Below are 26,285 nucleotides of genomic sequence, written 5' to 3' on the forward strand. Positions count from 1 at the left end.
CGCAGAGCAACCCTTGAGTAGCAAGGGTGTGCACATGAAAGCGATTGAGAGTAGTTAGGAAATAACACAGCCAACACACAGATACACTGAGTTGTGTTTACTTTCAGGAAATAGTAATAAGGCACAGTCCAATAAACAGTCCAGGTCATACACAGATAAAGCAGTAGATGGTTAAACAATAGTCCAGGGATAATCCAATAACAAAGTCTTCTTACCAGTCGTTGTAGTCATACACGATCAACAGTTGCAAACAATAGCAAACAGAGATACAGAGAGCAAAAACAGCAAAACAGCAAAGATATTAGCAAAGAGAAGCAAAGAGAAACAAACCAGGTTTCTAGCTCCCTTTTAAGGACATTGGCTACAGAGCTAACCAATCAGGACACAGTATGATGCAATACAGCAATACAGTAGTCTTAAAGCTATATTTATGGTTTATATATTGCCAACCCAACAAGTTAGGTAAAATCATTTCCTAACAATAACTAATAAAAATTCCATTCTAGAAACAAAAACTGAGAAACATAGTAGTCTTTCTTTTTCAAATTTCCATTAAGTAAGTTTTCCCTCCCATATTATCAAGATGTGGAATAAACAAAGTTTATAATTAAGATCAATTCATTTCCTCCTTTGCTATGTTAACATATCTATGTGAAACTTTTCTATAGAAAAAAAGGGACACATTTAATCATAGTTTCTTTCACAGGAAATTATAAGAATTGAGTTGCAGTCAGAAGCATACTGTTTCACACCATACCTAGATATTTGTATCCTTCCCTTTGCAGATTTTGCCCCACAAATTGGAATGTGACTAAAATCACAGTCCTATGCATGAAAGAAAACCCCACAGCATTCACTGGAAGTCACTTTCAAGGACTATAAATCTGAAGCCTTTCTATGTTTCTAAAAATTTAAAAAACTTTTAAAGATCACAAATATGAACACAAATATGTACAAATAATTTCTGAAATAATTTTTGTTACCAAATTCATGTGTTAGGAAGACATTCTGTGAAAATAATTTATTAAAAACACATCCTTCTTTTTAGACTAATTCACATCAATATGTTGCTGATAGAAAATATAAATTCCCTTTAGAAATGACATTTAAATTCTTTTACTTGCTTTTCTTATTTTAACATTCAAAATATGATAAGGGAAAAATTATTACAAATGCCACAGACTGAAGAAAGCTGTATAAACCAATTCAATCCTGTGCAGACTTAGTTGTGTCTAAGCACAGCGTCATCAGTGGCTATATGCATGTCTAACTCTACAAAAGTTTATAATGTCGATCGTCTTCCCAAGATGAAAGGTTCAGAAATAAATTTGCTTTTTGCAGCATGGATCTGAGATCAACAGTGTCCAATTAAAGAATTTTCCTAGTCTTTGATTATTGTGCAAATTCTATAAGCTAATACTTTTATTTTAAGATGCAAAATTAACTTCACACTAAGTGATGTAACCAGATGCAAAGTAGGCTAGATTTTTGAACAGCTGGATAAAAGAAAGTATTTTGGCACATACAGCTTATGATACAGAAGTAAAAAAATAATCACACCTGACAAACTGCTAATTTGGTACAAAAAACAGGAATTGCCCTGATTTGGTCTTCCTGAGTACAGCCTCTATTTTACTGATCCAGAAAAGTAACAGTTTAGAACCATGATGGCGAACCTATGGCAGGTGTGCCGGATGTGGCACACAGAGCCATCTCTCCGGGCACGCCAGCTGTCGCCCATTGCTCTTCCAGGTTCTGGCATGCACATGCGCGCTGGCCAGCTGGTCTTCACATGTGCAAGAGCACTGGAAACCGGAAGAGCGTCTCCCTGGTGTGCATGCATGTGCCAGGAAGCTGAGCTTCCGGCTTCTGGTGTGCACATGTGCGCAGGCCAGCTGGTCTTCATGTACACACATGCGCACTGGGGAACTGCTCTTCTGGTTTCTGGCACTCCCCCGTGCGTGCACATGCGTGCTCCCGTTTCGGCACTTGGTGCCAAAAAGGTTCACCAACACTGGTTTAGACCTTCCGATTTGGTGTCGCTGAGGGACAGTTGTGGGTAGCAGGGCTCCGCAAACCCAGGAAAAATAAGTGTATTTCAAAAAGAAATATTATTGATGTTTCAAAGTATTCATAAAACTATAACAAAGAACCACAGGGAGATAAAGGATCTGATACAGGATATAGTTGGGAGACCAGAAAATGCTCAGCAAATGACAATGAAAAATGAACAAGAAACCCAGAAAATAGAAATAGAAAAAACAGAGGAAAGGACAGAGTAGATAAAACAACAAATGAAACAAGAAGACAAGGAGAAGAAAGAGACAATAAAATCTTATGGAATAGATAAAACAGATTATACATTAAGAGATCAAAAAATAGAACTGGATAAACAGGAAGACATTCCTGAAGTGAGGATGGCACGGATAGGTGTATTGAAGGTCTGGCAGCGAGAGATAGATCTAGAGATGGAGGAAATTTAGATCAAATATGAAAGATGCTTGGAGATACAAAATCCAAAGGGAGGAGTATGGGAAACATGCCAAAAAATCAACAAGAATTGAAATACTAAAATGGGCAAGAGTGTCAATCCCTGAAGCCCGGGGTTTGCCATACCGGGGCAGGGTGGAGCACTGGTGATGGCAGGTGTAGGAGAGCTGGATGCTGCAGCGACAGCGCACCAGTGATGGGGGGTGTAGGCAGTGGTGGGATTCAACCAGTGTAACAACCAGTTTGCTGAGCACGCACAGTCTATTAGAAAACACCATTAAAAGCAGTGTTAAAAGCACTAAAAACAGCTGAGGCGCGGCAATCCGCTCTGCCGCACCTATCAGCTGGGCTTCAAACAAACAAAATAAAGGTAGGTATAGCGCAGGGGTGGGTGGGCCCGGGTGGGCCCAGCTGACGGTCAGAGTGAACCAGTTCACTCTCAGCTGATCGTCGGTGCAACTGGCTCGCCTGAACCGGACCGAATAGGCTGAATCCCACCCTGGGTGTAGGAGAGGCTGCAGTGGCATGCCAATGACAGCCGAGGACCAGCTGGTTGGTGGAGGGCGAGCCGGGGATCAGCTGTGCAGCAGGGAGGCGTGGCAACGCATGGCAAACAGCCTGCTGGGATTCGGAGCTCCAGTTACCAGGTGATGACCAGCTGTTCTGGCCCGATGATCAGCTGTTCTGGGTCAAGGAATGGCCGGGACGCATCCCACCAGGCAGACCAATGCACAGCTGACAATGGGGCAAGGCCAGAGCTGGTGGAAGGGCATGGCTTGCTTAAATAAAATGCGCTGGGAGGGGGAAAGTCCCAGCACTGATTTTGCATCTTTGCATTTTGCTGTATCGCTGCTACTAGAACTCATTGTGTGCCAGAGTCTGGCTAAATAAAGCCAGTTAGCCTCCAAGCGAGTGGCGTCTTAATACTGGTTTAGGTCCAGAGCTTGGACCTTTGAGAGGAAGTCAGCACTGGGAGCTTCTGCCTCCCAGCGCATTTTATTTAGGCAAGCCACACCCTTCCACCGGCACTGGCCTCACCCCAGGATTATGGATATGATTCATCATAGTGCCTACGATGGGGTTAGCCTGGTTGGACAAGTGGGGTCCTACTATATGGTGGGATGGCAGTTACCACATGCTGAGGATAGGAACAGCACCTAGACCCCCTCCCCACAAATAAGTCTGGGGGGGAGGATCGACCCACTCCAGTCCAGACCCCACCCCATGCCTCCTTCCCGCGTGTCTACAAGGACTTGGCAGAGGTATTTAGCGAGGAGAGAAACATGCTGCCTCCACATCGCCCAACCAACTGTGCTATTGAAATCCTCCCCGGGGCAAAGCTACCAAAGCCCAAAATGTACTCAATGATGCCAAAAGAGATGAAAGAGGTGTGGAAGTACAAAGATAAGAACCTAGCTCAGGGTTTCATTCAGCCCACTCATTTGCGGATCAAGGCCCCCATCCTATTTAAATTTATTATTTATTTATTTATTTATTAATCAAATTTCTATACCGCCCTACTCCCGAAGGACTCAGGGCGGTGAACAGCCAAAATAAAATACAGACAATACAAATATTAAAAATCCCTTAAAATTATTAAATATTTCGGCCGAAACACAGATTAAAACACCCAATTTATAAAATCACGAATTAAAAAAATTAAAATTTAAGAATTTAAAAGAGGGGAGTTAGGCCAGGCCAGCTTGCTGAAATAGAAAAGTTTTGAGAGCACGGCGAAACGTGCGCAGGTCCGGGATCTTCCGTATCTCTGGGGGGAGCTCGTTCCAGATGGTAGGTGCCCCCACAGAGAAGGCTCTCCCCCTGGGGGCCACCAGTCGACACTGTTTGGCTGACGGCACCCTGAGGAGCCCCTCTCTATGGGAGCGTACTGGTCGGTGAGAGGCTATTGGTAGCAGAAGGCGGTCTCGTAGATACCCCGGTCCGATGCCATGGAGCGCTCTAAAGGTGGTAACCAAAACCTTGAAGCGCACCCGGAAGACCACCGGGAGCCAGTGCAGCTCGCGCAGGAGGGGGGTCACATGGGAGCGCCACGTCGCTCCCATAACCACCCGCGCGGCCGCATTCTGGACCAGCTGGAGCCTCCGGGTGCTCCTCAAGGGGAGCCCCATGTAGAGAGCATTGCAGTAGTCCAAGCGGGAAGTAACAAGAGCATGAGTGACCGTATTTAACGAGTCCCGATCCAGAAGAGAAGAATGGGATGATAACAGTTATTCTCTTCTTCTCTTCCAAAGAGAAGAATGGGATGATAACAGTTATTGTTGTGACCAAGGCTTGAGTAGTGATTAGCAAACACAATTCAGTCCTCAACAAACTTATTTTATTAAAACAGCTGAGAATTAATTCATTCTTAGCTTAGTCCAAAACAAAATTCTTTTTTTTTTTGAAAAAAAAAAAAATTTTTTTAAACAAAACTTAAAACATAAAACAATTGTCATCCATTACAATTACAGAAAGTGTATTGATCGGTTACGAATCTTTTGTGCTTAATCCTGTATCCCACATTTTCTTATTTAACAGTTTGTTACATTATTATTCTCCTTTACCAATTATTTAACAGTAAATTATCCTCTATGGGGGGGGGAACCCTTTATATATTTTATTATCTTATCCATTTCATTTCATATTTCATTTCCATTCTTTCTTGTCTAACCATTGATAAAATAAATCCCATATCAAATAATATTGTTTATCTTCTTGTTCCCTAATTTCAAATGTCAATTTACTCATTTCAGCACACTCCAGAATTTTCTTGATAATGTCGTCATCCGTGGGTGTCTTCTCACCTTTCCAGTTTCTAGCAAATACAATTCTAGCTGCCGTTAAAACATTCAAAATTAAATATCTCATTTCTCTATTATATATTTCTGGTAAAATCCCCAATAAAAATATCTTTGGTTTAGATATTTTATTTTTTTTGTTGTTTGAATTTGTATATTATCTATCAAATCTTTTGTTTGGATTTCCGTAAGATTTTTAACAATTAGCTTCGATTTACTTTTATTAATTTTTAGTCCAGCCACTTCTCCAAATTCTTCTATTTTTTGGAACAAATTAGGTATAGATTCCATAGGATTTTCTATTAAAAACGCTAAGTCATCAGCAAAGGCTTGAACTTTGTATTCTTCTCTATTAATCCTTAACCCTTGAATTCCTTGGTCTTCTCTAATTTTTTTCAACAGGATTTCCAATGATAGAATATATAGTAAGGGGGAAAGTGGACAGCCTTGTCTGACTCCTTTTGTTATATTAAATTTGTCTGTTATGTCATCATTCATAATTATCCTTGCTGATTGCTTGGTATAGATTTCTGCTATAATTTTCCCAAATTTTTCCCCAATTTGCATATTTTGTAGTTGTTCAATCATAAATTTCCAATTTTGGTTATCGAAGGCCTTTTGGGCGTCAAGAAAAACCAACACTGCCTGCTTCTCCGGGTGTGATTCATAGTATTCTAAAGCATTAAGTATTATTCTCATGTTGTTCTTTATTTGGCGTCCCGGCAGAAATCCATTTTGGTCTGGGTGTATATATGTATTTAATACTAATTTAATCCTTTCTGCCAAGATTGCTGCAAATATTTTGTAATCGGCATTCAATAATGAAATAGGTCTATAGTTTTGTATTAACTGGAGATCTGTGTCTTCTTTTGGAATGATTGTTATTATGGCTTCTGTCCATGAATTTGGTATTTTGGCTTTCTCCATAGCTTCATTATATAGTCGCAGCATATTCTCTCCCAATGCTTCTTGCATTGTTTTATATATTTCTACCGGTAGCCCGTCGGGACCCGGTGTTTTATTGTTTGTTTGCTTTTTCAGTACTTCATCTAGTTCTAATTTGGTTATTGGCCTATTGAGAGTAATTCTTTGTTCTTCTGTGATTTTGGGCATTCCTGATTCCCCTATGTACTGTTTTATTTTATCTTCCTCTATTTTCCCCTGATTATATAGATTCGCATAAAATTTCTTAATAATATCTTTTTTGGCCTCTTTACTATGTTGAATTTCTCCTTTATCATCTTTCAATTGGTATATCATTCTTTTTTCCTGTTCTTTTTTCAGTTTATAGGCTAGCCATCTGCCCGTTTTATTTGCGTGCTCGAAATAGTTTTGTTTCGCCATTTTTATTTTTTGGGCTAATTCTACTTGGTTTATCAAATTCAATTTATGCTTAATCATTTCCCATTCTTCTCTTATTGTTTTGTTCTGGGGCTTTTCCTGGAGTTTTTGTTCTATTTGTTTTAGGTCTTTCTCTAATTTATCTAATTGTTTTTTCTTCTCTTTATTCTTTCTCCTCGTATATGCTATTACTAGGCCTCTTATATATGCTTTTAAAGTATCCCATGTGTTTTGTAAAGAGGTTTCCTCTATTTTATTTATCTGAAAGAATATTTTTACTTCCTTTTCTAACATCAAATTAAATTCTTTTTCTTTACATAATCTTTGGTTCATTGTCCATCTCTTACGTCTTCTTTCCCCTTTCCAGTTTATGAATAATGGATTGTGGTCTGCCCATTGGTTTGTGCCTATCTCAATTTTTTCTACTTCTATTTTGATACTTGGGGTCATCCATGCCATGTCCAGTCTTGACCAGGAATTATGCGGATGGGAGTAAAAGGTGTATTGGGCCTCTTCTTCATGTGTTTCCCTCCATACGTCTGCCAAGTTTAGTTCTTCAGCCATGGTAAAGAATTCTTTTGGAAGTATTTCTTTTTTCTTTTGTTTTTTTTTCTCAGTTTTATAGTCTTTCTTTGCATTTACTATTGCATTATAATCCCCTATTACACAAATATCATCATATTCTAATTCTGCTAGTTTTTTATGTAGGTCTTTAAAAAAAACCTGTAGTTTTTGGTTAGGTGCATAAATCCCTACAATTAACATTTTCCTCTTTCCTATTTCTAATTCAACCATCACCACTCTACCTTGCTCATCGGTATAGACTAGTTTAGATTGTATTTTTTCTTTTACGTAAATCACTACTCCTTTTTTCTTTTTTGGGGCCAGAGATAAATATAATTTTCCTAATTTGGGGTTTTCTAAGATTTTTTGATAATCTTTTTGAATGTGTACTTCTTGCAGACATATCACATCTGCTTCTAATTTTCGTAATTTTGTGAAAATTTGATTCCTTTTCTTTGGGGCATTTAAGCCATTAATGTTTACCGAAAAGAGTTTGATCTGTTCGTCCATTGCCTATTGTATCTGTTTTTTTGTGTTTCTTGTTTCCATCCGTTCCCTAGGTTTTGCACCTTCTCTCTGTTCTCTCTCTTTTTCTTGCCTCTGTCTTATTTCTTTTTCTTCATTTGTTTCTATTGGTTCTTCTTCTTGACTTTTACTATCTGTTTCCTCCTTGCTTTCCTGTTCTACTTCTAGTCTAAAATGTGTGTTATGAAATTCTCTTGCCTTTTCTAGAGTGTCTATTTTATATTTTTTGTCTTCCCATGTAATTAAGATCCCCTCTATTGGCAGCCATCTATACATTATCTTGTATTTGATCAATAGTTGTGTTAAAAACTGATATTGTTGTCGTAGATTTCTTACCCTTCGGGGTATCTGTTTTAAAATTATAATTTCTTTTCCATTATAGATCACCGTTTCTTCTCTAGATTTCCTATAGGCTTCATCTCGGATTGATTTTTTTAAAAATTTAACATGGACTTCTCTCGCCAATCTGTGTCTTCTTATATAATTTGTTTGTACACGATAAGTTTCTTCCAATTGTCCTTTTATTTCTTCTGGCTCTTTTTGTATCATTCCTGCAATAATCTCCACCATCTTTCCTTCTAAATCCTCATTTTTTTCTTCTGGAACATTTTGAAAACGCAAGACGTATGAGGCCTTTTCCATTTCGAGCATGGCCAAGGAATCTGACATTTCTTTGTTTAGTTGTAGGGTTTTTTGTTCCATTGCTTCTACTTTTAATTCCACGTGATCTATTTTTGTTTCCGTTTTCCTAATTCTCTGTTCATTTTCTGCTATAGAATTTTGAATGCCCCCAATTTTATCCTTCATGGTCTTAATATCTTCCTTAACTTCTCCTAATTCATTTCTGATCTCTGCATGGAACGTTCTCATTTCTTCCTGATTTTCAGCTATTTTTTCTTGTGTTTGAAGCAGTGTTTCCTGGATCTTTTGAAACATATCTTGTATTACATTAGGTGCCATTTCCAGTTTTTCTTTTTCTTTTTCTTTCCCCATCATGCTATCTATTGTTTTTTGTTGTGAGGGGGAAGGAGTCATTACTAACGTACTCGTTGTAGGTTTTTTCCCTGTCTTTGTTATGGTGGATGTTGTAGACATTTTTAATATTCGTGTAAAGCTTTCCAACCTTAACATCAATTATTAAGTTATTCCTTAATATCTCTTTTCCCCTCCAAATACTACTTATACACCACACAATTTATATATAGTTATATTATATTATATTGCCAGTTATCCCAATTGAGCAATTAATTCTTATTCCCAATATAAATCTATTTACTTATCAATCAAGATTTTAATTTGATTTTCTTAATTTTCTAATTAGCAATCTTTTAAATTACCCCCTTTTTCAATCAGTCTATCTCAGAGAAACAGTCAATTCATCTGTTATTTTGTATAAAAATCAGTCTTTCACTTTAACAATAATTCCTTGTCTATCTACAATTTCACAATACAATTTATAGCTATAAAAATATTGTCAACTTATATATTTCTTTCAAATAATAAACTTATTAACTAATTAAACGGTTCAAAATTAATAATTCACTTATTTTTTATTTTCTTTAGTCCTTATTGTCTTCTTGTTTTACCTCTCTCAGGCTGTTCTTTCACAATCCTAAAAAAACGCAATCTGTGTCGTCTCAGTCTTTTTTTTTTTTTAATTTCTTCTCCCAATAATCGGATCTCTGCATTCAATTTTCAAATCTTTTTTTTTAACTTGAGTTCTTATTATCCAAAGTTATTTGTAAATCCAGAGTTCGAAATCCGGACAGGTCTTCTGTATCCGTGAAATTCACCACTTAGTCCAGTATTTCAGTCTCTGCACTCGGTTTCCGATGTTTGGGGTTTGAATCAGTTATAATTCCCAAGATCAAACGGCTTGTCTCTATATCCACAAAGTCCACAGGCTGCTCCCTTTGATCAACTGTAAAAGTCCGCAGTCAGGCCGCTTCAAGCACTATTTCTCCTTTTCTTATATTTGCTTAGTCATTCTATGGGTTTCTCTTTTCCGCGCTGTAGTTATTCCCCCTTTTTTCCTTCTCCTCTTGTATCGCCGCTGTTATAACTCACTTGTCTTCCTCTGATTGGATCGCGCGTCCCATTTGCCGTCTCTGTTGTAGGTGATCTATCTGACAGTCACTCAGATTTGCTTTCACTTTTTGCTTCGTTCTAGGCGGGCGCCATCACTCCTGTCCGCCGATAAGGCCGACTTTTTCTCCACCAATTTAAGAGATTGATCGCTCGACCTCCCTGATGACAGCGCAACACCAGGGGGCTTCGCGAATTCCTCTTTCGTTTCCCGATCCCTCCAAGTTCAGGAATGCCCCTAAAGAGCACTTAATGAGGAAATTTGGGTTTCAGAGACGGAGCCTCCGTTTCCTCACCCGATCGTGATGATGTCACCGCCGGAAGCTTATTTGCTTATCTACAAGAACATCAGCAATTAAAGAAAACAATTATGATAAATTACTAGAACAAACAAAGAAAGACTTAGAAAAATGGGAAAACTTACATATTTCATTCCTAGGAAGAATTTCGGCCATCAAAATGATTATATTACCTAAATTTTTATATTTGTTTCAGGTCACCCCAATTAAATTAGATAAACCGTTTTTTGAAAAGCTGAACAAAATAACATCTAAATTTATCTGGCAAGGGAAAAGGCCACGAATAAAATTTAAACTGCTTCAGGATACAAAAGATAGAGGAGGAACTGCACTCCCTGACTGGGAGATATACTACCAAGCAGCAGTACTATCGTGGGTTAAAGACTGGATAGAATTAAAGGACTCTAGAACTTTAACAATTGAGGGACACGAACTTCAAACTGGCTGGCACTCCTTTATGTGGGATGAGAAATACAAATCACATTCATATTTTAAAACACATACAATAAGGAACTCACTATTACAAATTTGGCTTAAAATTAAAAAACAACATTATATGAAGATACCAAATTGGTTAGCACCGGCTGAATCAATTAGGCACCCAAATTTAACAGATAAGACAAAAATAATTAGATATAAAGATATAATTGACTATCAAGGCAAACTAAAGACAAAACAACAATTGGAGACAGACTTACACAGAGGAATAGACTGGTGGACTTACACTCAAATACAATCCAAATATAGAGAGCATATAAAAACATATGAAATTTATAATCAAAAACAAGAAATAGATAAAATTATATTAGACTCAGAAAATAAATTAATTAGTAGAATTTATAAATTTCTCCTACGCTATAAACTGGAAGAAGAGACAGTCAAAGAAACGATGATCAAGTGGGCTCAAAATATCAAACACACAATACCTTTGGAAAAATGGGAAAAGTTCTGGCAGGTAAACCTAAAGTTAACGAAAGCAACGGCGTACAAGGAAAACCAACTGAAAATGTTCTATCGGTGGCATATGTCTCCAACCAGATTGGCAAAAATACAACCTAAAAATAGCCCAATTTGTTGGAAGTGCAAAAAGGCACAAGGGACTTTTTATCATTTATGGTGGACGTGCCCGGCAGCAAAGAAATTTTGGTCTAACATCAAAAAATGGTTGGAACAAATAACAAAAACACAGATTGAAAAAGAACCAGAAACATTTCTATTAGGAATATTTAACAAATCATACCCTAAGGATATCAAATATCTTACAATTCACATATTAACTGGTGCAAGAATAACCTACGCAAGAAATTGGAAGCAAGAAAAAATACCAAGTGAAACAGAAGTAATAGGGAAAATTTTAGAATGCGCTGAAATGGATAGGTTAACCAAAGAATTACAAGAAAAAGAAGAATCAGACTATTATAAAATATGGAATAATTGGTATAATTGGTTAAAAATTAGAAATATACAAAAAATATAGGGGATATATTACCGATTGATACATATATATCTAATAAAAAATATTATTAGATTAAAGAAAGGTGAAGGAATATATTATAAGTAGAATTGTAGAACGTCACTCTGAAAAAATGCTTAAGAAGAAATTATATTCTTTTTGTGTATATGTTGTATAAATGTTTGTTGTGTATATGTTACGTATGTCTTTTTTAATATTTATATTCAATAAAAACTATTTTATAAAAAAAAAAAATATATCTTTGGTTTAAAGTCAATATGTTTCTTTGTCATTTTTTCCAACCACCTGTGGATTTTAGTCCAATATCTTTTAGCTTCTGCACATGTCCACCACATATGATAATATGAGCCCGGGGTCTGATGACACTTCCAACATTTCTCCAATTTGTTCTTGTACATTCTGGCTATTCTCGCCGGGGGTAGATGCCACCTGTAAAACATCTTATACAAGTTTTCATTATATGCTGTTGACATTGTCATTTTATAATTCTGTGACCATAATTTTTCCCATTTCTCTAAGTCAATCCCATGACCCACATTTTTCCCCCATGCAATCATTGTTTCTTTAACTTGTTCTTCTGCCAATTTTACTTCTAATAAATGGCTATGCAATTTTTTAATCACATGGTCATCAGAACCTATTAAAATTTTATCTAAGTTTGTCAAGGTGCTGTAAAAACCCTCCTTTTTAGAATCTTCATCATATCTAGACTGTATTTGCATATATGAAAACCAATCCATTTCAAGCTCTTGTTCTTCTAATTCTTGCTTCGACTTAAATTCACCCCTTTCATTTAATAATTCACCATATCTAACAATTTGTTCCTTCCTAAATGTTACTGCGTGTGAGACTGCTTCAATAGGTGATAACCAGACTGGAATTTTTAAGTAGTAACATTGTTTGATCTTCTCCCAGTTTAATAGCAAAGATTCTCGTATCATATGTCTTCTAAAATAACCCTGTACTTTTGTACTTTTATACCACATAAAAGCGTGCCAACCCAACAATAAGTCATGTCCTTCTAAGGTCAACAATCTAATATTCCTTAGTGTTATCCATTCTTTAATCCACATCAAGTTACAAGCTTGATAATACAATTCCCAGTCCGGCAAACCAAAACCTCCTCTTAATCTAACATCTTGCATCAATTTTAATTTTATCCTTGCCTTTTTGCCCTGCCATATATATTTTAACACCATTTTATTTAAATCTTCAAAATATTTTTTCCCCAACTTAATTGGAATTGTCTGAAACAAGTATAGAAGTCTGGGCAGTATATTCATTTTAATAGTTGATATTCTCCCTATCAATGATAACTGCAAATTCTCCCATTTTGTCAGGTCTGTCGCTATCTGTTGTTTAAGCTTATCATAATTATTCTCCTTAAGAGTACCACATCTTGCTGTCAAGTGTATTCCCAAATATTTAACCTTATTCATGATCTGCATCCTTGATACTTCCGCCAATTCTTCTTTGTTTTTTTAACATATTTTTTGTCAACATCTTCGTTTTGTCTTTGTTTATTTTCAACCCAGCCACTTTCCCAAAATCTCCTATTTTATCTATCAATTTGTTTACGGATTGAAGTGGTTCTTCCAAGTCATCAGCAACTGCTTGCAATTTATATTCTTGATTTTGAATTTTCATTCCTTTTATTCCTTTTCCTTCTCTAATATTTCTGTTTAGTACTTCTAGTGTTAACACAAACAACAATGGTGACAATGGACATCCTTGTCTCGTTCCTTTTTGTATTTCAATAGATTCTGTCATCTCTCCATTCATCATTATTTTGGCTGTTTGTTTATAATATATAGCTTCTATAGCTTGAACAAATTTCTCTCCAAAGCCCATCTGTTTCAATTGTAATATCATAAATCGCCAGTTCACATTGTCAAAGGCTTTTTGTGCAACTAAAAACATCAAAGCAATTTGCTTTTCTGGGTGTGCGTCATAATATTCCAATGTATTCAAAATTATCCTCAAATTATCTCTAATCTGCCTTTTTGGCAGAAATCCATTTTGGTCCGGGTGTATAAAATTATTTAGATATCTTTTAAGTCTTTCTGCTAGTATTGTAGCGAAGATTTTATAGTCTGAGTTTAACAAGGATATTGGCCTATAGTTTTTGACTTGTTGTAGATCGGTATCTTCTTTTGGAATAAGTGTAATATATGCTTCTAACCATGAGTTGGGTATTTTCTTCTGTAACATTACTTCATTCATAATTTCTAGTAATGGGAGACTCAGTGGTTCCTGCAAAGTCTTATAATATTCCGCCGGTAATCCATCTGGACCTGGTGCTTTCCCACTTTTTTGTTTTTTAATAGCCTCTGTCAATTCCATCATTGTTATATTCCCTTCTAACATCATCTCAACATCTTTTGGGATCTGAGGTAAGTTCACCTTATGTAAATATTGTTTAATACTTTCCTCTTCTATCTTTTCTTTTCATATAATTTTTTATAATAGTCTTGTACAATATTCTTCTTTTCCTCATTTCCAAATCTAATTTGTCCTTGATCATCTATTAGCTGAGTTATTTTCCTTGAGCTTCTTTCTTTTTTCAATTTATACGGGGGGGGGGGGGGGGGCGGGGGGGGGCTGGCGTCGCAACGAGACGGCGGGAAGTTTTCAGGGCTCCGGAACTACCGCCGATAGCTCCACCGCGGGACGATCCAAATTGGATCTCACTGTCTAAGCATTGTTGAAAGGCGATTAAAACTGGAAAGAAGAAAATAACAGCGGCTCTGGAAAAGAGAGCTGTTAGATTAAGTGTGCACAAGAAAGGAACTTCGAATGTTACACAGTTGTGGACTTTTATATAAAATGGAAATTCTTTCTCTCTCTAGCTCTACTCTTCCACTTCACTAATATTTTTATTTTTAAAACATTTTAAAATATTGGAACATATATATATATATATATATATATATATGTAGGTCTTTGGTTATTCGGGTCTTCTCCCACGTAAAATTGGAAGTGTCTTGGCGACGTTTCGACGTAGGAGGTGCCATAGAATACAAAGAACAACGTGAATTGAGACCCAATAGATCAACAAAACCAACACAAAAAGTATAAACATGGAGGAGAAAAAATTAATCACAATAAATATAAATGGACTTAATATAGCAACTAAAAGAAGAAAGATATTTCACAAATTGGAGAAATTGAAAATGGATATAATTTGTTTACAAGAAGTGCATATTAAAAAGCAGCATGAACCACTTTTGGTACAGCCCAAACTAGGGAAATTATTTGCTTCACTGCCACAATGTAAGAAAAGAGGAGTGGTTTTGTAGATTAAAAATACAATATTAGCAGAAAAAATTTATGAAGATGGAGAAGGACGAATTCTGATGGTGGAAATAACAGACAATAACAGGAAAATATTGTTAACAGCGATATATGCTCCTAGTGACAATCAAGAAAACTTTTATAGAAAATTACATTTGAAATTAATAGAGCTGGACTACGAAAACATCTGTATGATGGGAGACTTCAATGGAATAGTAGATGAGAAAATGGACTATAATACACAAACGATAACAAAACAAAGTAGGAAAACTTTGCCGAAATCTTTTTTTAAGATGATAGAGGAAATAAACTTAAAAGATATATGGAGAGAAAGAAATGCAGAAAATAGACAATATACTTTTTACTCCAATAGACATTCATCATGGTCTAGAATAGATATGATATGGTTGACAATGGACTTGACCTCGAACATAGAAGAAATAGCCATAGAGGCTAATACCTGGGCAGATCATAATCCAATGATGATGAGTTGGAAAGGACAAAGGAGAAGGTCCAGATGGACTTTAAATACTACAATTTTAAAAGAAAAGGATTTCATACAGAAGATGGAGAAAGAATTAGCTTTTTTTTTTAAAGAAAATAGAAAAGAGGATACATCACTGCAGAATCGATGGGATACCATGAAAGCCTATGCCAGAGGCCTGATTATAGACTATACAAGGAAAAGAAATATTAAGAAAAGACAAGCATATAAAATTTTAGAGGATGATTATAAGACATTAGAAAAAGAACTGCAGAAGTTCCCACAAAAAAAAAAGACATTAAAATGAAAATGGACACGATTAAACATAAAATGGGATTATTAGAGAAAGAAGAGCTAGCACAAAAAATCAGGAATGCTAAACAGAAATATTTTGAAGATGCTAATAAACCAGGCAGATGGCTAGCGTATAAATTGACAAAACAAAATTCTTAATAACCAGTCCATTGGCCTTATCACCAAACTTTGATGTCTTTGGCAACCTGCCAAAGGCTTTTGTTGGCAAAACCTCCACAAAGTTCAAGAGACGCTGACAAGAAGCACGGGAATCAATGTTGCGTTTTCTACAAAGAACCCAACGGCTCGTTGCTGCTCTTTTAAGGTAAGTCTCGGCTCTTCTGATCCGCAGCTGGGCGGCTCTTCAGATGAATCACCAAACGGAAAAACAGAGTTTAGCCAAACAATCTTTAATCTGCAACGGTCGGGTATCAAGGAAAAGCCAAGTACGGATGTAACAAAGTCAGCACTGAATGTTAGGTTTCTTTAGCGCTTTTTAAAGCAGCGCGCTGACCGCGCCCATGCCCCACCCACATACATTTATCTTTCACAGCTGCTCCTCATTTCCTCCTTTTCGAGCCGATAGTACTTCCGCATTTTGAGAGTTGCAGACGGCGTTGCAGATGACGGTTTTTGTACAGGCAACCCTGATCCGCAGCCTATGCGCAAGTATTAGCAACCACCACCACCACCAGAACCCATCAAACCCGTCACCACTCCTAACCCAAATGTCTAACAACAATCCCCACTGCCTTTCTGTGGATTCGCCAGCCGGCCTTAGATGCTTCTCCCGCTGACAAACGTGTCGAGCTGATGTCGGGCTTGACAGTAAGCATTGCCCGTTGTGGCCTAGCGTACCCCCCCCCATTCCCCGCCTTGTGTACTTCGCACAGCCACTGGGGATTGGTTGCGCGTTGCGGCCTAGCGTGCTGCCCCCCCAATCCCTGGGCTTGCATAGTTCGCGCAGCCACTGGAGATTGGTTGCGGGCCTCATGCCACCCCCCCGGGTCCCCAGGCTTGCCTGCCTGGCCTGGCTAAGCCGCCTAGCTAACCACCCATCTTCCCCCCAGCCTCCAGCTTGCTTACCTTCGCTCTTTGGACAAATCCTGAGCTGCTGGTTGCAACGCCTGCCTTCCTTCACCTGCTGCAATCCCATGGCAGCCTGCAATCAATCTCATCATTGAGCAATTGAATCTGCCTGCCTGCCTGCCTTGTGCCTTCAATTGGGTAAGTAACTGTTTTTGTTTTTTTTTTGCTTTAAAAAAAATAGTTAATTGGGGTTTTTTTTAGGATTTTTTTTTTGTAGACATAGCCATTTAAAATTTAGGAAGTTTTAAATTTATCTGCTTTTATCTAAAAATATAAATAAAATAAAATAATAAAATAAAATAAAAAATTTGTGCAGCTTTCTGAGATTTTGTGTGTTTCTGTAGTGTTTCACTCTCACTACACGAACACACAAAATCTCACAAAGCTGTATGTGAAATTTTGTGTCAACTTGCAAAGCTTTCAAGTTGCCATGGGCAGGAGGGAGGGAGAACTGATAGAGCTGATTGATTTCCCTAAGGGAAGCTACATTCCATACATGCTTTTTTTCCGCAATCAGAAGAAGGGTGTTGGATTTCACTGTATTTCTTTTGAAGTTTGGCTCATGGCTCATGAATTAATTAGGGCATCTTTCGGAAACTTCACATTTTGTGTGTAAAAAGTGTGAAAGTTGGTTTTTGAGCTGTTTGTGGCTCTGTGAGGTTCCTGCTTGTTGCAGGGGCCATTTTGTGTGAAGTGCAGATGCTTTTGCAATGTGTGCGAGTCAGTTGTGTTGTTTTGTGTTGTGTGTGTGTAAAGTGTGAAAGTTGGTTTTTGAGCTTTTTGAGCTTTTTGTGTGCTTTTACATTGTGTGTCCTCAGCTAACAAAGCTCCTTTTTTTTCCTTTTGCAGTAGCAGCCTTTAACAGGAAGGATGAAAAGGCAACAGACTGAGGTTTCTTCTTCTGGGTTTGTTGCCTTGATTTCCTCTTTACTGCTTTGTTCTTCTTTCGCACCTCTTAGCTGGTCGAGGAAATCTTGTGCTGAGCTCAAACTGTCTATTTTTATTTTTCTCCCCTGCCAGGTGATTAATGGCAGGAGCCATCTGAATAGTATATTCCTTTTATTCAGTTGCATGGCTAAAAACCTATAGTCCTTTCTCACCTCCCTCACTCTTCTTGGCACCTGTTTTAATATTATCACCTCTTTTTCTCTATATGTTATTTGTCCCTCTCTCGCCATATTATACAGGATATCTTTCACTTTTTTTCTCGCAAACCTCACGTGGACTTCCCTAGGGAGCCTGTTTCTCTTTGCGTAATTTGTTTGTATCCTGTAGACATCGTCCAACTCTCTGATGATTTCTTGCTTGTCCTGTTGGAGTACTTCCGCAATCAGTTCTGCCATCTTTTCTCCCAAGTCTTCCTCTTTGTCTTCTATAACGTTTTGGAAACGTAGATAGAAGGATGCCCTGTCCATTTCTAATTGGATTAATGAATCCTCTAAATCCCTGTTCTGCATCGTCAACGTCTGATCCACCGTGTCTAGTTTCTTCTCATTTTGTTCAATTCTTTGTTCCGCCTTCTGGATCCTTTGTTCATTATCTCCCCTCTGCGCATGTCCAAGGTGGCTGCTCCCAGCTGAGCGGCAGCGATACCTGGGGGATATTCCCCGGTTTTTTGGGGGTTTGGGGGGCCGGACCAGCTATTTTTGCCCCACGTCTGGCGAGGGGAGCTTCTCACTGATCCTTTGTTATCTTTTTGAGAACTGGTAGCTCTCCAGGACGTGATGGCCGGGAAGGAGACGGAGGCGGCTGCACTGCGGCTTTACAAGCGGGGAGAGTGGCCTCGGCATCTCCCCGCGGCTGCCGGACTGGTGGAACGGGCGGTGGTGGCGTCGGCGATGCAGCCCCTCCCTGGAGCTCCAGGAACTCCGAGGGGATGGCAGGGGCTTCCTGTTAGACCCAGCGATGGATGGAGGTGTTTTCGGAGAGCTGGCATCGTCGGGGTTGGCACTCGCTTGAATACTGGGATGAGCGGCTGTGAGGGATGACACCAGAGAGGGTGAAAAGGGATAGGAGCCTGTATAGGGAGAGCGAGGGGCACTCTGACCACGATACAAATTATACTATCAATGTTTGTTCCTTGGAACTGCCTGTTACAGCCATGGATAGGAGGCCCACCTGGCGGGGGCCCACCCTGGTCCTTCCAGAGGCTCCCCCCCCCTTATGTGGATGGGGGTGAGCTAGAAACATTGCTCTTCTTGATGGTCACAAAAGACCTCGGGCCAGGCTTTTATGCCCCATGTGGTCTGTTAGCCTCTGTGAGGCCACTTATCATCTGGAGGTGCCTCTGAACAATATGATATGATATCTGCCTCCCACGGACATCTATAGCTTCCTGATTCGCCTCCTGATTCGCCTAAGGTACAGCCGCCAGAGCCATCGGAGTCTTCTCTTGGCCCGCGGACCTGTAGATTGGTGGTCGTCATCAATGCCCCCCAATTGTAGAGGGACATATTCCGGATTTCAAGTCTTGCATGGAACCGGACGATGACTGCGGTTCTGGCCCTTCCCAGCTTTCGTGAGAGGGCAGCTGGTGTCAACATCTGGCCTCGAAGCGGCTTAAGACTCCATCCACTGCTGTGAGAGAGCAGTGGAGTTTATTGACTTGGAATTGATTGAATATCCCTTTCCAGATTTTGGACTATCTTGATTACCCCCAGGCCGTGGATTTCCCCCTGATTAATTAATTAATTGATTGATTAGATGTATTCGCCAACAGAACTTCTTATTCTGCGAGACTCCCCCCTCTCGCAGGTGTGGCCCTCCACTTTATCAAGGGCCTACCTTTATGATGGGCTTTGGCACCCCGAGAGGTGGCATGTCGCAAAAAGGGGATTGAGGGGTTTTTTAGGGAAACTTTTTGATAGATTTTTAAGGGATTTTAAGGGGCGGGAGGGTTGTGTGGGTTTGGGGGTTAACCCATGGGGGGAGGGGTCCGGCCCAGCTGTCAGTGGGGCCACGGAGGGTGCAGATTCCGGGGGTAAGGGGGACATTAGAGTCCATTCTGTTGAGGGCTTTTCTATCAATGCGCTGAGTGGGAGGGGCAGATATGGCGGGAGCAGGGGGCCGTATAATGTGGTGGGGGCGCGCACTCGCTATCTTCGAGTGGTGGTGCGCCCCGGTCCCCATAGGTCCCCATAGCCCTTCTCGCACCCCAGGCTGTTCAGACTCTCAGGGCCCAAGCCTTCAGCTGCTGTTGTGCAATGCCAGGTCCGTGGTAAATAAAGCCCCCCTCATTTGCGATCTTATTCAGGAGGGGGGAGCGGACCTGGCAGGTATCACGGAGACCTGGTTGGGCCAGGAGGGAGGAGTTCCCCTCGTAGATATGTGCCCATCAGGCTTCCATGCATTCCATCAGCCAAGAGCTCAGGGCAGGGCCGGGGGGGTGGCGGTTATTATTAAGGAAGGTCTTGATCCGAGGGAGACCACTGTTCCACAGATAGCCGGATGTGAGTCCCTTTTTGTGAAGTGGGTCCGTGGAGTACAGATGGGCTTGTTGATCACGTACCTGGCTCCCTGTCACATGGCAACAGCCCTGCCCGAGCTGCTCAACATCATAGCCGAGGTGGTGGTTGATACCCCCAGACTTGTAGTCATGGGGGATTTCAACCTGCCATCTATCGGTGAAACATCTGAGGTGGCTCGAGAGTTCATGGCTTCCATGACGGCCATGGACCTTACTCAGTTAATTCATGACCCTACTCACATGGGTGGACACACTCTGGACTTAGTTTTTGTCTCTGGTCAGTGGTCGAGTGGCCTTGATACAGGGGATATAGTCATCGAAACCTTGTCATGGTCTGACCACTCGCTCCTTCGATTGGACTTTCTAACCGCTGCACCCCGCTGCAGGGAGGCGGGACTGACCAGGTGGTTCCGCCCCAGGCGCCTGATGGATGGATAGGTTCCAGATGGAGCTTGGGCCATTTCCTGAGACTCTGGCTCATGACTCGGCTGAAGACCTGGTGGCCGCCTGGGATAGTGCGGCCGCCGGGGCTTTGGACCGCGTCGTGCCTTTGCGGCCTCTGACCCGGCACCGAACTCACCTAGCTTCTTGGTTCTCCGAGGAGCTTAGGGAGATGAAGCGCCGGAAAAGACGCCTAGAGAGTAGTTGGAGGACCAGCCGCTTCGAATCCGACCGAACACTGGTGAGGTCTCATATTAAGACCTACCTAGTGGCGATAAAAGCGGCGAAATCCAGCTATTTTGCTGCTCTTATCGCGTCATCAGATAATTGCCCCGCCGACCTGTTTAGGGTGACCCGCTCCCTCCTCCATCTGGAAGCGTGGGATGATCCCTTGCAGGGTCGAGCTGAGGATTTTGTGCAGTATCTGTATGACAAGATTGCTCAGATTCGGGAAGGCCTGGCCTCTGACTGGGTAAGTCCGGATGGGATGACTGAGGCAGGTCTTGAGAGTGTTATCTGGGAGGAGTTTGATCCTGTGGCTCCCGAGGACATGGACAGGATCCTGGGATGGCTGAACGCGACCACATGTTTATTGGACCTGTGTCCCTCCTGGTTGGTACTGGCTTCCTGGGAGGTTACACGAGGCTGGCTCCAGAGGATTGTTAATGCTTCTCTGAGTGAGGGGGTCCTGCCGGCCACTTTGAAAGAAGCAGTGGTGAGGCCCCTCCTCAAGAAGCCCTCTCTGGATCTGGCTGTTTTGGCTAACTATCGTCCAGTCTCCAACCTTCACTTCATTGCGAAGGTTGTTGAGAGTGTGGTGGCGTGGCAGCTTCCCCGGTACCTGGATGAAGCTGTCTATCTAGACCTGCTCCAGTCTGGCTTCCGGCCTGGGCACAGCATGGAAACAGCATTGGTCGCGTTGGTGGATGATCTCTGGAGGGCTCTGGAGGGCTCGGGATAGGGGTTGTTCCTCTATCCTGGTCATGTTAGATCTCTCAGCGGCTTTTGATACCATCAACCATTGTGTTGACAGGGGGGCAGCAGTCGACCCCGAGGCGCCTTGCTTGTGGGGTGCCACAAGGGTCGGTCCTCTCACCCCTTCTGTTCAACATTTATGTAAAGCCGCTGGGTGAGATCATCCGTGGCTTTGGGGTGGAGTTCCATCAGTACACTGACGACACTCAGCTGTACATCTCCACCCCAGGCCACCCCAACGATGCCCTTGAAGTGATGTCCCAGTGCCTGGAGGCCATGCAGGCCTGGATGGGGAGAAACAGGCTCCGACTCAACCCTTCCAAGACTGAGTGGCTGTGGCTTCCGGCGTCCCAATATAGCCAGCTGGTGCCATCGCTGGCTATTGGGGGCGAATCACTGGCCCCCACGGAGAGGGCTCGCAACTTAGGTGTCCTCCTGGATGCACGGCTGTCTTTAGAAGAGCACATGACGGCCGTGGCCAGGGGGCTTTTTATCAGGTTCGCCTGATACGCCAGTTGCGCCCCTTTCTGGATCAGGACTCCCTACGCACGGTCACTCAAGCACTCGTCACTTCCCGCCTGGACTACTGCAATGCTCTCTACATGGGGCTCCCCTTGGGGTGCACCCGGAGGCTGCAGTTAGTCCAGAATGCAGCTGCGCGGGGGATTATGGGAGCGACGGGGCGCTCACATATGACACCTCTCCTGCGCGAGCTGCACTGGCTTCCTGTGGTGTTCCGGGTGCGCTTCAAGGTGTTGGTGACCACCTTTAAAGTGCTCCATGGCTTAGGGCCGGGATATCTGTGAGACCGCCTTCTGCCACCAATAGCCTCCCACCGACCGGTTCGCTCGCACAGAGAGGGCCTCCTCAGGGTGCCATCGGCCAGACAGTGCTGGCTGGTGACCCCCAGGGGGAGAGCCTTCTCTGTGGCAGCACCTGCCCTCTGGAATGACCTACCCCCTGAGATACGCACGATATCAGACCTCCGGACTTTTCGTCGGGCCCTGAAAACACACTTATTCCATCTAGCCGGGCTGGCTTGATCCCATCCTCTCAGTTTTAATTGAATTCGATTTTAATTGGGTTGTTTTAAATTTTGGGCTGAAATTATTTAATTGTTTTTTAAACTGTTTTTAAATTTTATATGCTATGTTTTATCTCGGCTGTACACCGCCCTGAGTCCCGCAGGAGAAGGGCGGTATAAAAATAAAATAAAATAAAATAAATAAATAAAATAATTATTAAATATTGAGACTTGAATCTCATTCATCTTCTGGTCCAGTGTGTGAATATCCGTTTTTAGTTCAGTGTGGTTATTTAACATTTTCTCCTGCATAGCCATCATGGTTTCTTGTATTAACGTCAATGATGATTGTACGGTTTGCAATGATGGTGTTACTATGGATTTTTCCGTTTTGGGTAGCCCTTCCATTGATTTCTGCGTAGCTGGGGAGGTCATGGTTATAGTGGGATTTGAGAGTGTCTTTTTTCCAGTTTTCAGGATCGTTGATGACATGCTTCTCATTTCTTTCAGAATTAGTTTTTGATCTCTAATTATTCTCTCAATGTTTCTCCAAATTATCATTCACTGGTTGCCATCTCTTTTGTCTGGTATTATCTGTTGTTTTAAAGTACTAATATCTTTCCTAATTTTCAGATATGGGAAAGGTCTACTGATCCATCAATATCAATCTAACAATCTATGTCACTTCCAATCAATATCTTGGACAGATAACACTTAAATTACAATATTGGTAATAGCAATTAATTGGTTATAGTTGGTTAATTGGTTTATACTTGATTAATTTAACAACTGGTAATTGGTTGGTTAATAGAAATTGATTATACTTACGAAAGATTAATTCAAGTCCTCTGAACACAAAAAATATCTAATGTTCCCTAATATCTTAAATCACTCTACTTCCTAAAAAGTACAATTGTAATCTATTCCTTAATTTCCTATGTCTTACTTGATTCTTAAAATTGATTTCAAATACAAAATATTATATAGCTATAGATAAGGTAAGTTTTTTTTTTTTATTGAAAAAGTTTTAAAAACAAACATATTTTCCCCACAACCCCCCCAACCCCCCTCCCCCTCCCCGACTTCCCAGAGCAGAACACAAGGTATTTCTATTGATCTTTAACAATAATCTAAATTGCATAACCAATCATTAAACTAACATCCCTATAAAAAAAAATTCTTAACCCCCCATATATAAAATCCTATTTCTTAAACATAATACTTCTAATGTCACTTATATAACGCTTATACAAATAAAAGAAATCATTCATAAGCTATTTGATATTTTTTGGTCTGATACTTATTTTGTATATAATCAATCCATCTTCTCCAGTCCTGTATGTACCTTTCTTGTGTGTGATCCTTCAGATATGCTGAAATTTTAGCCATTTCAGCTAAATTAGTTACTTTCAATATCCAGTCATCAATAGTAGGCAAAAAGTCCTTCTTCCAGTATTGTGCTACCAACAATCTTGCTGCTGTTATCAAGTTCAAAATCAATTTAGTCTCTGCAACTGTACAGTCCGTAGTTATACCCAGTAAAAACAACTGTGGAGTAAATTTCAGTCTCTTTTTGAGAATATTCTGCATCACCCACCAAATCTTTATCCAAAATGCTTTGATTTTTCTACAAGTCCACCATATATGATAATAAGTTGCATCATCACAGTCACATCTCCAACATTTAGCTTGCACATTAGAATACATACATGATATTTTTTTAGGATCTAAATGCCATCTATAAAACATTTTATAAAAATTTTCTCTTAAATTTTGTGCTTGTGTAAATTTCACATTTCTAATCCAAATCTTTTCCCAAGTTTCCATCATTACTGGCTCTTGAAAATTTTGTGCCCATTTAATCATACAGTCTTTAACCAATTCCGTCTCAGAATCTATTTCCAATAAAGCATTATACAACCTTTTAATATGCATTTGTTTTTGATCTCTAATTTGTTTTACCAGATTCTCCTCATTTTGCACAAAGCCAATTTTTTGATCTTCCTTCCATCTAGCTTGAAGTTGACCATACTGAAACCATGTATAAGTTATACCTTCTTCTCTCAGTATATCTAAAGATTTCAAATACATTACCCCCCTTTCCATAATAAGAAGCTCTTTATAGGTAATCACCTCCTGTTTTTGTTCTATACTTATATTTTCTATTGCATGTCTAGGATTTGCCCATAAAGGTATCTTATAATTTAACTTATATTGATATTTTTTCCAAACCCTTAACAAAGCATTTCTTAATATATGAACCTTAAATACTTTATCCACTTTTTTGTCATATAACAAATAGGCATGCCATCCATATAACAAATCATAACCTTCTAAATTCAAAATTCTCCCCTCAGTTAAATTAAACCAATCACTGATTTGTGATAAAACCGCTGCTTCATAATATAATCTTAAATTAGGCATTTTAAGACCCCCTCTTTCACGTGTATCTTGTATAATTTTCATTTTTATTCTGGGTTTTTTCCCAGCCCAGATAAAAGTATTAACACCTTTCTGCCATTCTCTCAGATTTTCATCTTTCTTAAGCACAGGTATCATTTGGAACAGAAATAAAAATCTAGGTAAAACATTCATTTTAATTGCTGCAATTCTTCCCAATAAAGACAACTGTAATTTTTTCCAATTTACCATATCCTTCTGTACCTTCTGCCAAAGTACCTCATAATTGTTTTTGTATAATTTTGTATTTGAAGCTGCTATGTATACCCCTAGATATTTAACTTTTTTAACTATTTCAAAATCTGTTAATCTTGCTAATTTGTCTCTTTCAAATGTAGTCATATTTTTAACTATCATCTTTGTCTTATGTGAATTAACTTTAAATCCTGATACTTTCCCATATTGATTAATTATATCCAATATGTATGGAGCCGACTCTATAGGTTGAGATAAGGTAATAACCAAATCATCTGCAAAGGCTCTTAATCTGTAATCTTGTTGTCTAATTACAATACCCTTCAATTTTTGTGAATCACGTATCTTATTCAGTAATACCTCCAAAGTCAAAATAAATAATAGTGGGGACAGAGGACACCCCTGTCTTGTTCCTTTCTCAATTTTAAAAGCCTCTGTTAAACCTCCATTAACTATGATTTGTGCTGATTGCTGCTGGTATATCGCTCTAATTGATTGTGTAAAATATTCCCCAAAGTGCATTTTCTCTATTATTTTAAACAAAAATTGCCAGTTCAAACGATCAAATGCCTTCTCTGCATCCAAAAATATAAACGCTGCAGGGACTTGATTATGTTTTTCCAAATATTCCAATAAGTTTACAATTTGTCTAACATTATATCTCATTTGTCTACCTTTTATAAACCCAGATTGATCATTGTGAATTATTTGTTGCATAACTGGCATTAGTCTATTAGCTAATATTTTAGCAAAAATCTTATAGTCAGTATTCAGAAGTGAAATTGGCCTATAATTCTCCGGCTTAATGGAATTTCGGTCCTCCTTTGGAATTAGTGAAACAAAGGCTGTTTTCCAAGAAGGTGGTACTCCTCCTCCTAATTGTATTTTATTAAATAAAATTTTTAATGGTTCTAACATTTTGGATTGTAAATGTTTATAATAAACAGCTGTTAGTCCATCTGTTCCCGGAGCCTTACCTATTTTTAA

Source organism: Pituophis catenifer, unplaced genomic scaffold (genome assembly GCF_029215685.1).
Source record: "Pituophis catenifer annectens isolate HBS135680 unplaced genomic scaffold, rPitCat1.0.hap2 SCAF_5, whole genome shotgun sequence".
Classification (NCBI taxonomy): Eukaryota; Metazoa; Chordata; class Lepidosauria; order Squamata; family Colubridae; genus Pituophis; species Pituophis catenifer.